Source organism: Anabrus simplex, chromosome 1, assembly GCF_040414725.1.
Source record: "Anabrus simplex isolate iqAnaSimp1 chromosome 1, ASM4041472v1, whole genome shotgun sequence".
In the NCBI taxonomy this organism is placed as follows: domain Eukaryota; kingdom Metazoa; phylum Arthropoda; class Insecta; order Orthoptera; family Tettigoniidae; genus Anabrus; species Anabrus simplex.
In genome coordinates this window covers 856,584,217-856,596,264 of record NC_090265.1, presented here as the reverse complement: position 1 = coordinate 856,596,264, position 12,048 = coordinate 856,584,217, and the positions used below count along the sequence as shown (strand labels likewise).

The window sequence follows — 12,048 nt, the reverse complement described above, 5'->3', positions numbered from 1 at the left end:
CACTCGGCTAGAAATAGCCACACGAAATTATTATTATTATACTCGACAGATATTATAATTGAAACTCTTAACAATAAAGTTCCATTTTTTGGCCTAGGAACAGATGCAAGCAATCATGGTGCACTAAAGTTGTTTCCAATTGTCATCCAATTCTTTGATTACAAAAATAATGGCATTCAGATAAAAGTTCTTGATTTACAAGCATGTCCAAATGAAAGTTCTGAACGTATTTCCTCCTATATTTCAGATACTCTCAAAAAGCATAAAATTACTTCTAGATGCATTGCATTTTCTGCAGACAATGCCAATGTTAATTGGAGGCCTTGCACACAGGGAAGGGAAGAATGTGTTCTCTGCTCTCAAAAAAGACTTGAATGAAAACATACTAGGTGTTGGATGTCCTGCTCACATTCTACATAACTGTTTGCAACATGGAGCTGATGCTCTTCCTGTTGATATTGAATCTGTGATGATGAAAATATTCAACTTCTTTCATATATATGCAGTGTGCACTTAGGAACTGAAAGACTTTTGCGAATTTGTTGATGTAAATTATCTGCAGCTTTTAAATCATTCTAAGACTATGTGGTTAACATTGTATCCAGCAGTTGAAAAGAATCCTGCAATTGTTCCTAGCTCTGAAATCCTAATTTCTTTCTCAGGGTAGGAAGTCAGTGCCTTCATCAATTAGAAACTTCCTTGAAAATGACTTTTCAGAGCTCTATCTTGTGCTTCTTTCCTCAACCATGCACATTTTTCACTATAAAATTTTGTAACTTGAGAAAGAACATAATTGTTGTAGAAGTGCTTGAACTATTAGAATCTGTCCAATCTTCATTGAAAGGCAGACTTGAAGGTCAATTCATTCCCCTTAAAGTCAGATAGATGTTGAATACATTATCAGAAGATGGTTTCGATAAAGAATGCAAAGGAGAATGTATCTTGTTTCTATGAAACCTGCACTGAGTACTTGGATAAATGGATGCATCCTATAGAGGAATTCAAGTGTTTCAAATGGTTGAAACTTAAAAACATTAAAGACCTCAGCTTTGACGATATTGTACCATGTATTCAGTACTTGCAACCAAAAGGTGTATGAATAGATGATTCAAAATTATTCGACCAGTTCTGCAATGTAAGGGCTTATTTTAAAACTTCAACTTTGGATAAAGATAAACACTAGACCAGTGGTCTGTTTTTTTTAAATAATTGCCAGAACATTGAGGTATTTTCTGAACTTTTGAACATTTGCCAATTTTTCTTTGCCATACCAGGCAGCAATGCCTCCACTGAACGTGTGTTTTCATTCATAAATGCTCAATGGACAAAGGAAAGAAACCGTTTGTTGGTAGAATCAGTGAAAGGAATGTTACTTGTGAAGTTCAATTTCAAAGATGTGTCGTGTGAAGAATTTTATAAATATGTACTTCAAGAAAATAACTCACGTCTTCTTTCAAAAGTAGGTTCTGTTGAAAAATACAGCTTCAAGGAAATGAACTGCAGCAAGGACTGATCATTAAGTAAGGTATTTCCTTTTGTAAAAAGTTGTGTGTAATATATATATAATTTTGTTATCGATTGAAATTGTCAGGCATTTTTCTTAAATGTCCTGCTTTTTGTTAAGCAATGTCCTGCATTTGGAAACTAACAATTCCTGGCCAAATCAGAAATTTTTATTTGCAGACTGATTTGAGGCCCACTCAGCCTACTTGAGAACAATTGAGGAACTGCCTGACAGTGAGAGAGTGGCCTGATCTAGAAAACCAAGAATAACAGCCAAGAGGATTCATCACTCTGAGTGTGCGTCACCTCATTATCTGCTGAATAGCAGTTGATTGGTAGGCCAAGACTCATCAGGACTGTAGCACCATGGGGTTTGGTTTGATTTATAAGATCAACACAGCTATGATGTTTACAAAAACCAACCTGTTCTTTCCATAGGTGCTGTTCAACTATATCCTTCACCCTGTTTACAATTATTCTGGAAATAATTTTACTAGGAATGCTCAGAAGGGTAATTCCTCTCTGGTTTCTACACACTGTAACATCACCTTTCTCAGAATTGACAATTAAGCCATTTTTCTCTTCTGATGGTAATTTATCCTTTTTCCATATCTCTCCCAACAGTGCCAGTAGCAAACTGATGTTGGTCTATTCAATTGCTTTGAGAAACTCTGGATGTATTATCAGTTCCTAGTGCCTTCACATTTTTGATCTGCTTTAGCACAAGTCTCACTGCTGAACGTGTCAGTGGGTGGGTCTTGGATGTTCCTCTTCTATTTCTTCATAACTTCTGCTTTATATTTTTATCGGGAATCACTCAAAAATATTAATGCTTTTTAATTGTTCATCTTCAGTTAACAGTATTTTCTCTTGTGTGTGTCTCACTTCTTTGTTCTTTTTAAAACTCTTCCCAAACAACCTCCTTGTAATTTCATAAAATTCCTTTACATGACCTCTCTCATTTACAGCTTTCTCCTGACCATCAATCCACTTTCTTTTCTCTCTTCTTACGCTCCTTTTCACTGTTTGATCTATTTCTGAATATTGTGCATGAGTCTCCAACTTCTGCTGTCTTGTTTTGCTCTGGTTTACTTCAGCTTTTACTTCTCTTCATTTTTCCGTTAGATATCCAGTCTTTCTGTTTATAGCTTCTAAAACCAATTATTTTCTCACTTGTTTCCAAATGAATGCTTTATTTTTTACTTTCTCCTATATTGGTTCTGCATCTGTATATTCCTCACTGAGATCCAACAGAGGCTTTGAGGAAGTTTTATCTTTTGCTTTCTTTTATTGAATTTTCTTCTCCTTTTCTGCTGCCAGAATTTTATTCTGTTCTTCTATTATTCTATCCTCCACTGGCAAAGTTTTAAAATTATCATTGCATCCTCCACTGATGAAGGTTGCTGCTGAAAATTTGGATCCATGCCTTTCTTTTATGTGTACTCTATCCACACATGAGTACCTACTCAATCAGTCACTGCTATCCATCTGTTTCCAATACATACATAGATCTTTAGCTCCAGTTAGCTTTCTTACTCAAGAATTGTTAAGTATACTTTGGTAACATCGCATTCCCCTTCTATCTTTGATCTATTATGCATGTGAATTTGTTTTCTTGCTACTTCGCTTTATTTCACACCGACATAGCTAAGTCTTGCGGCAACGATGGGATAGGAAAGGCCTAGGAGTGGGAAGGAAGCAGCCGTGGCCTTAATTAAGGTACAACCCCAGCATTTGCCTGGCATGAAAGTGGGAAACCACAGAAAACCATCTTCAGGGCTGCCAACAGTGGGGTTTGAACCCACTATCTCCCGGATGTATGTCAATTTGTCAGTGTATTGTTTTTTGCTAATAAAACATTAAGGTGCGTGTTTTTGTTTGACATCTCCAGGTTCATTAAACCTCCCACAGCTGATAGCAACAACTTATAATTTGTGGAAGTTTTGTGTTGGACTTATTTCAGAATATAAAGGGGTTGATGTTGTAGATAAGAAAATAAATAAAAATAATGTTAATTGTATGGCCTCAGCTACCATGTCCAAGCATTTTAATTTGATGCTAACTGGCTGCTTGCTCGTCAATTTTGATGTTCCGTTTTACTCTAGGTCTACTAGATGACAGAATAAACCAAATCTCTCTTGGGCGTCCATGGCTGAGTTTTAATTAATTTTGTCAGGTAAACATCAAATGTGTTATCAGAGAACTTTTATGTGTGGACATCGTACGACGTAGAGTGTTGAATGGACTTTCTTCCGCCCTTTAAAAATACGACTACCTCTGCTCGATTTGAACCCACTATCTTGGAATCTGGAGGCCGACACTCTACCACTGATCCACAAAGGGAGCTGTTGATAAGGAAACTGACTTGTCAAATAAATCAGCAGACTAGTTAGGAGCCTTCAAGTTGAAGGACGCAAAGGTAAGAAATATGATTGTTATGCGCATAAGTGAAAAACACAATGAGTATGTAAAAGATGTGAAAATGACCAATAATATGATGACAGCTTTCAAGAATATTTCTGAAAGGAAAAGTGCGCTATCAATATTGTTTATAAGGTGAAAGCTGTTGCAACTCAAGTGCAAAAGTGGTCAAGACTTGCAGGAACATTTTATGTATCTTGACTGTCTCATTAGGTAGTCAGAGGCAGCCAGTACAAAATTAGAAAAGGAAGATAAAGTGTGTCATCTCTTTTCAACAATGTCTTAGACTTATTACACAGTTATTACTGTACTCAAAACAATTACTATCGCACTTAAATTAGAATTTGTTCAGGCAAAATTGTTTGATTTTGAACTAAAAATGTAGGAAAAAAATTTAGATGTCTCTTTGGAGCCATTAGGCTTTAGTGCAAGATTTCAAAGAAGAAATTCAAATATGTTATCGGAGCCATCAGGCTTTGGTAGTACAAGATTTTCAAGAAAATGTTTTAGATGTGGGATTGATAAACATTGGATGGCACAAGGTCCAGAGAAAAATCAGACATAAATTCTGAAGAAATCAAGATTCAAAAGATGTGTAAAGTTGAATGTCGGTGAAACTGAGAGGGAGTCTGAAAGTTGTCAAAACACGCAGAAAAATGCCACCAAAGAGGTAAACTTCATATCAGATCTGAATTGCTACTACTACGAAAATGGTTTCATTTCTCCCCCGAGGGGGCAGCCGGGCCTCTTAGATGGTAATGCCGTCTCTCAGGCTGGGAGATTTGTTACGGTGAAGGAGATGCTCGGAGATGGTGAGCCGTTGCCTATACTAGAAACTGTCCCGGCATTCGCCTTAGTGCAGGAGAATGGAAAACCAAGGAATACCATTCTCAGGACAGCCGATGGTTGGGGCCAGCCATGAGGTCTAACCCTGTCCGTCTCCCAAATGCAAAGGCGTAGAGCCGTGGCCACCCCTCCTCTGCTTGGCTGGCTGGTCAGAGTGCAGAGCTTTTGGACCACGCACCAGCCATGGCCACTTGTGGGCCAAGACTCACTCTGCATCTACTGACTTCTGAATTGTCACTTGGTATCATCTGAAGGAACCGTTACATGTATACTGGATTCTGGTGCAACTCATATTCTTATTGCTGAAGAAGTTAGACCTTCAATGTCTGAATTCAAACAGATTGATCCAATATACATATATTAGAACTGCAAATGGTTCAATGCTTTGTGCAAAAGAAAGTGGAAAATGAGTACTGGTACTGAAAACAGATAAAGGGACTATTGTTAATATCAGTTTGCTGATTATGACAGGTTTGATGCACAATTTGCTTTCTGTACCCAGGATTGTGGAGGCAGGGCATAAGGTAATATTTTTAAAAATATCAGTAAAAATATGTTGGATGATAACATAATCATTTGTCATTTAGAGAATAATCTATTTATATGTAATTTTTATTTGAAAAATGGTCCTTTAGCTCAAGTGAATGTTGCTGTCAATAGTATGTTATGGCATCACCACCTTGGACATATAAATCGATAGGGTTTGGAACTACTGCAACTTCCATTTTCAGAATAAATGTGTGATCCTTGTTGCCAGTTAAAGGCTAAGTGAACCCCATTTACAGGTAGAGTTTTGTATAGACCTTTTTAGCATTGGTGAGCTACTTTTTACTGACCTTGAAGGTCCAGTTACTCCTCCAACGTTAAATGGAGAGCATTATTACATGACTATTATGGACGATTATTCACATTTTATGTTTATTCACATTTTAGTGTTGCACTTTTACTATTAAAAAAAATGTAGCTGCTGAAAATTTGATATATTTTATCAAGTTTATTCAGAATCCATCTGGTAACAAAACAGGCTGCATTTATTGCAATCAAGGAGGTGAATACAAACTATTGTTGTGATAAAGGTATTGAAATTGAGTATACTTTGGTTTATTCTCCTCAAAGTAATGGTGTGAATCAAAAATTTAACTTAACCTGGTTGGATAAAGTCAGAACTATGGTAATAGAGACCAATTTACCTACATACCTAGCGGCTGAGATGATATGGACTGCCATGTGTCAGTTGAACAGGTCACCAACCCAAGCACTTCAAGGAAAAACTCCAGCAGAAATATATGGGAAGAGAGGTTTAGAAAAAGAAATTTTGGATCAAAGGTATGGGTGATGACATTACCAAGGAAAGATAAGTTAGAACCTCAAGCAAAGTCCATGAGACTAGTTGGATGCTAGTCCAATCCGATATTGACCTTGGGATCCTACATTGAATGAAATAAAAATTTCTAGGGAGATAACTTTTAATGAAGAGAGAAGAGGATGATGGTTTGCCTATTCTTTGAATTTTTGAGGAGGAAGACGTAATTATACCAATGATGAATGATTCTAATAGTAGACAAGTGATAAGGAATGTCATGAATTTGAAGAGAATGAGAATGAATGCTATGGGTTGAGGAAACTGAAACGAAACTTGGAAGGGGACCTGAAAAAAAAAAAAAAAGAGAGAAGTGAAACTTCCAAAGTATCTTGATGACTATGAGGTATATAACTGCACTTACTGTCTGTTTATGGACTGTGGCCCGCAGAACTTCTGGGAGGCTTGCAAGATGGGCCATGACTGGGAGTCGACCATTCAATGTGAATTGAAAGTGCATGAGAAGTTTGGCATTTGGATACTGACAGAGTTACCTGAAGGAAATAGAGCTATTGGTATTAAGTGGGTGTTTAACACCAAACCAGATGGATCTAAGAAAGCTAGGTTAGTGGAAAGAGGCTTTCGATCTGAAGCTACAGAGGAAGTTTATGCACATGTAGCAAAGTTGTCTACTATAAAACTTGCTGTCTCTTGTGCCCTTCAGAAAACTCACATATAAAGCAGATGAAGATACCGATGGCATTTTTAAACAGGACTCTCAATGCAGGTCAGGAGATGTTTATATGTTGGTAATATGGAGGGTTGCCCCAATTAAAACAGGACACGACCTTGAGCGTAGGATGCACATGTGCCACCCATGGAAGCAGCTGTATGTTGATTTTTTGTTCTGTCTGGTCAGTGTGATTTAGAGAAGTGCCACGTACAGTCATATCATACCACTGTTGCGTCATGGCCTGCTGAACTGCAGATATATGGCAAAGCTACATTGCTGGCCTTTCGAATGCTAATTTGTCATTATTGAGGATTGTGCAACAGTGTAAAATGAAAGGTCTCAACACTAGTAAGTCCTCTGTAGGCAATGTGATAAAATTACACCAGACTGATTTCCCGCCAGAAACAACAACTTTGAGAAAACTGTCGCAGAAGAGAGTTCAACCCTCCAGGACCCCGGACATCATTAAGAAGGTTAAGGCTGCTGTCCTAAAAGAAAATCCACCACCTCAAAAACACCTTGCCAGCCACACAAGCACATCTAAAGATTCAATCTACCATATAATTAAAGAAGATCTGAACCTGGTAAAGCGTCATAAGGCATGTGGACATGCTTTGAAAGCAAGGCACTTTAAAGAATGGTTCACTATCACCAGAAAATTATACAAAAACTACCCAGCAGGGGATAAATGGCAGTCAGTTGTTACCCCGGCTGAAGTTTTGGTTTATTTGGATGACACCAACAAGCCTCAGGAAATTTACTATCGCCCAAAAGGTCAAAAGCTGGCAGGGGCACTCAAACTTCATCAAGGAAAACAAAGAAAAGTTTGCTATGGGGTTCATGGTACCAGCAGGATATTGTGCCCAGAGTAAACTCAGAATCCTCAAGGTGTCGAAGAATGTGAAGATCAATGCTACCTACTTTCAGAAGTGTCATAGACCCCTATTTCAATGAAGATATCCCTTGGCTGTACGGTTCGGATGCTTCAAAATGTCTGGATCCACACGGATAAATCATCCAGTCATATCAACTGATCATCAGTCACCTACTACGAGAGAAAAGAAGTAGAGACGGGTATCCATGTCATACCCTTTAGGGACATCTCTGTCAAATCCCCGGATGCCTCACCGATGGATTTCTGTGCGTTTGATCTCCTGAAAAGAGGGCTTTCTTCTAGACGTCCTGCCACTGTTGAGGGTCTTTGGAAAATGTGCAAGGAGGTATGGGACAATATTCCTCTTCCTGTACTCCGTCAAAGACTTCTACAGTGGAAATTGAGATGTAAGGCAATAGTCCGTGCCCATGGCTATCACATCGAGCATGACCGGGTCTGGAGAAAAGGAATCGCCTAGGACAAAAGGTACGTCAAAATCATCCAAACTTAACTGGGGCAACCATCTGTAATATTTGGTTGGTTTTTTAGGTATATGATATTCTACTATTTGATGAAAAGTCTAATCTTGAAAACATTGTTGATATACTGAAGACAGAATTTAATACAACGGATATGAGAAATTTAGAAGGTTTTCTGAGTACTGATATTGAAGTGAACCTGAACAGTATTGAATCAGATATCATTAATTGAAAAGATGCTAAAGCAATTCAACACAGAAGATTGCAGAGGTTTATCCACAGCTGTGGATAAAAAAGTAGAAGTAAATGAATATGATCCAATTACACTAGTACCATATAGAGAGCTTGTAAGAAGTATGATTTATCTGTTGCAGAGATTAATGATGATAATGCTTGTTGTTTAAAGGGGCCTAACATCTAAGGTCATCAGCCCCAAGTCACAAATACTGAGACCAGATATTGCATATGCAAATGCAACATCCTTTTTTTAAAGTCGATTTTTGGACTACCCAACATCTACATTGTTGACAGCTGCTAAGAGTGTACTGCATTTCTTGAGAGCAACAGTGGACAAGAAGCATGCTTCTGGGAAGGACAATCCTGAAGAATTTTCAAAAATTACTACTTATTCTGATGTGGACTGGGGATTGGATGAGACTAATCGAAAGAGTGTAAGGGGAATGGTGGCTTTCCACTGTGGCAACACTATTTCTTGGTTCTCCAAAAAGCAGGTTGTTGCACTCAGTTTGTCAGAGGCTGAATACACGTCATGTGGCCAGGCAGGTTTGATCTATTGTTCTTAAAAGGACTATTTTCCAAATTTGTGAGTGAGGTGTCTGCACAGTGTTTTACGTTTGTTGACTATAAGGGTGCTATAAACATGACGAAAAGCTATGAAACTCAACGTTCAAAATATATTGATGTTAAATTTCACTTTATAAAGGATCATGTAAATGAGAAAAGTTTTAACATTAGCTATGCTGAGTCAAACAAAAAATATTGCAGATAATTTTACCAATTCATTATCAAGAGCCAGCCCCATGGTGTAGGGGTAGAGTGCCTGCCTCTTACCCTGAGGCCCCAGGTTCAATTCCTGGCCAGGTCAGGGAATTTTACCTGGATCTGAGGGCTGGTTCGAGGTCCACTCAGCCTACGTGATTAGAATTGAGGAGCTATCTGATGGTGAGATAGCGGCCCCAGTCTATAAAGCCAAGGATAACGACCGAGAGGATTTGTCATGTTGACCACATGACACCTCGTAATCTGCAGGCCTTCGGGATGAGCAGTGGTCACTTGGTAGGCCAAGGGCTGTAGTGCCATGGGGTTATGGGGTTCATTATCAAGAACCCAATTTGATAAGTTTTCTACCGAGCTTGATAGCTGCAGTCGCTTAAGCACGGCCAGTGTCCAGTATTCAGGAGAGAGTGGGTTCAAGCCCCACTGTCGGCAGCCCTGAAGATGGTTTTCCATGGTTTCCCATTTTCACACCAGACAATTTAATTAAGGCCACGGCCGCTTCCTTCCTACTCCTAGCCCTTCCCAGTCCCAATGTCGCCATAAGACCTATCTGTGTCGGTGCAATGTAAAGTAACTTGTAAACGGTAATTCTTTGAGTTACTTTCAATATGCTACTTCTTTGTTTCTTGATCAATTTAAGTTTTCAAGTCTGCCCACATATGATCTAATTTTATCTTTATAATATACTGTATATATCTAAATATATAAAATAAGAATTTTGTCTGTACATTGCTCAGAATTTAAAAAGAATGGTATTTCTGTATCGGTCATGTCTACAGTAACAAGGAATAGCACTTTTTAATTTTCCGTAATTTCCGTCTGTATGTATGTATGTATGTATGTATGTATGTATGTATGTATGTATGTATGTATGTATGTATGTATGTATGTATGTATGCGCATCACAAGAAAATGGCTGAAGAGAATTTAATGAAAATCGGTATGTAAAGTCGGGGAATAAGTTGCTACAATCTAAGCCATAAATTATTTTATTCACACTGAGTGAAATGGTAGTTTAGGGGAAGGCCTAAAACTTAATTCTCAAGTATTTATGTTATTAGTAGTCCTATCAATAAATACTACATAACTTTTATGTCTTATACATTCTTCCCATACCGGCTATAATAACAGAGATATTAATGAATTTTAATTTTTGTTGCTAAGTCTATATCAGTGCCGAGTCACAAGAAAATGGGTAAACAGGATTTAATGAAAATCGGTACGTAAAGTCAGGGAATAGATCATTTTATAAGACTCCCTAATATCACAGAGTCGAAATAAAAGTAAATGTGACAGCCTACAGTATACACTAATCAGCCCGAACATTATGACCACCTACCTAATAGTCGGTATGTCCACCTTTGGCATGGATTACAGCGGCGACGCATCTTAGCATGGAAGCAATGAGGCCTTGGTAGGTCACTGGAGGGAGTTGGCACCACATCTGCTTACGCAAGTCACCTAATTCCCGTAAATTCTGGGGAGGGGGGCAATGAGCTCTGACACCACGTTCAATCACATCCCAGATGTGTTCAATCGGGTTATGATCTGGCAAGTTGGGGGGCCAGCACATCAACTGCAACTTGCCAATGTGTTATTCAAACCACTCCATTACACTCTTGGCCTTGTGGTATAGTGCATTACCGTATCTTGTTGAAAAATGCCACTGCCGTTGGGAAACATGACCGTCAAGAAGGGGTGTACGTGGTCTGCAAACAGTGTACAATACTTCTCTGCTGTCATGGTGCCTTGCACAAGCTCCACTGGACCCATGGATGCCCACGTGAATGTTCATCAGAGCATAATTGAGCCGCTGCCAGCTTGTCTCTGTCCTGCAGTACAGGTGACAAAGAGCTATTCCCCTGGAAGACGACAGATTTGCACCTTCCCATCGGCACGATGAAGAAGGTATCAGGATTCATCAGACCATGCAACACTCTGCCACTGCACCAACATCCAGTTACAATGGTCACGTGCCCATTTCAGTCGTATTTGCCAATGTCATGGCACATGCATGGGTTGTCGGCTGCAGAGGTTCATCCTTAGGAGTGTTCGGTGCACTGTGTGTTCAGACACACTTGTACTCTGCCCATCATTAAAGTCTGATATTAGTTCTGCCACAGTTCACTGCCTGTCCTGTTCTACCAGCCTATGACATCCGACATCTGTAATGAGGTGTGGCCCTCGACGTTTGGACGTGGTTTCACCTTGGTTTCACCTTGGTTTCACCACTTGTTGAACACACTCATCACAGCACTCCTCGAACACCCAACAAGTCATGCAGTTTCTGAAATGCTTGTGCTGAGCCTCCACGCCATAACAATCTGCCCTTGGTCAAACTCAGATAGATCGCGCGCCTTCCCTATTCTACACATGGACAGCACACTCACTGATACTACATGCACCGTGCGTGTGTCTAACAGTCATTCCTCATCAGGTGATGCTGCTATCGCCTGGACAGATTTATATCGATAGTAGGTAGGTAGTCATAGCGTTCTGGCTGATCAGTGTAGAAAGCTCATAAAATTGATCAACAATAACATTATATTGTTCATTGTTTGTTGTGATGTGCTTTGTGTCTTCTATTGCCATTCATCTCCAACAGATAGGATTACTGCTGCGTACCAAGTATAACAGCCTGCCTGAAAATTGGCGGGAGTTAGATCTCTCTCTTCTTTAGCATGCCATTCCTCTGGTTCAAACAATTTTCTGATACTACTGGTGTGTAACACACTGGTTCATCATAGTATTCCAGCTATTCAATCCCTACTTTAAGGCACTGATTGGCTATTTGTTTTATGTCGCACCAACACAGATAAGTCTTATGGCGTCGATGGGATAGGAAATGCCTAGGAATGGGAAGGAAGCGGCCGTG

General features: G+C 39.2%; 1 protein-coding gene across 1 annotated transcript in view; it reads right to left on the bottom strand.

Annotated features, from left to right (window-relative positions):
* The window catches only part of LOC136874195 (uncharacterized), a 38,573-nt gene that overhangs the window by 10,272 nt on the left and 16,253 nt on the right, over positions 1-12,048 (bottom strand). The gene's annotated exons all lie outside the window — the stretch shown is intronic.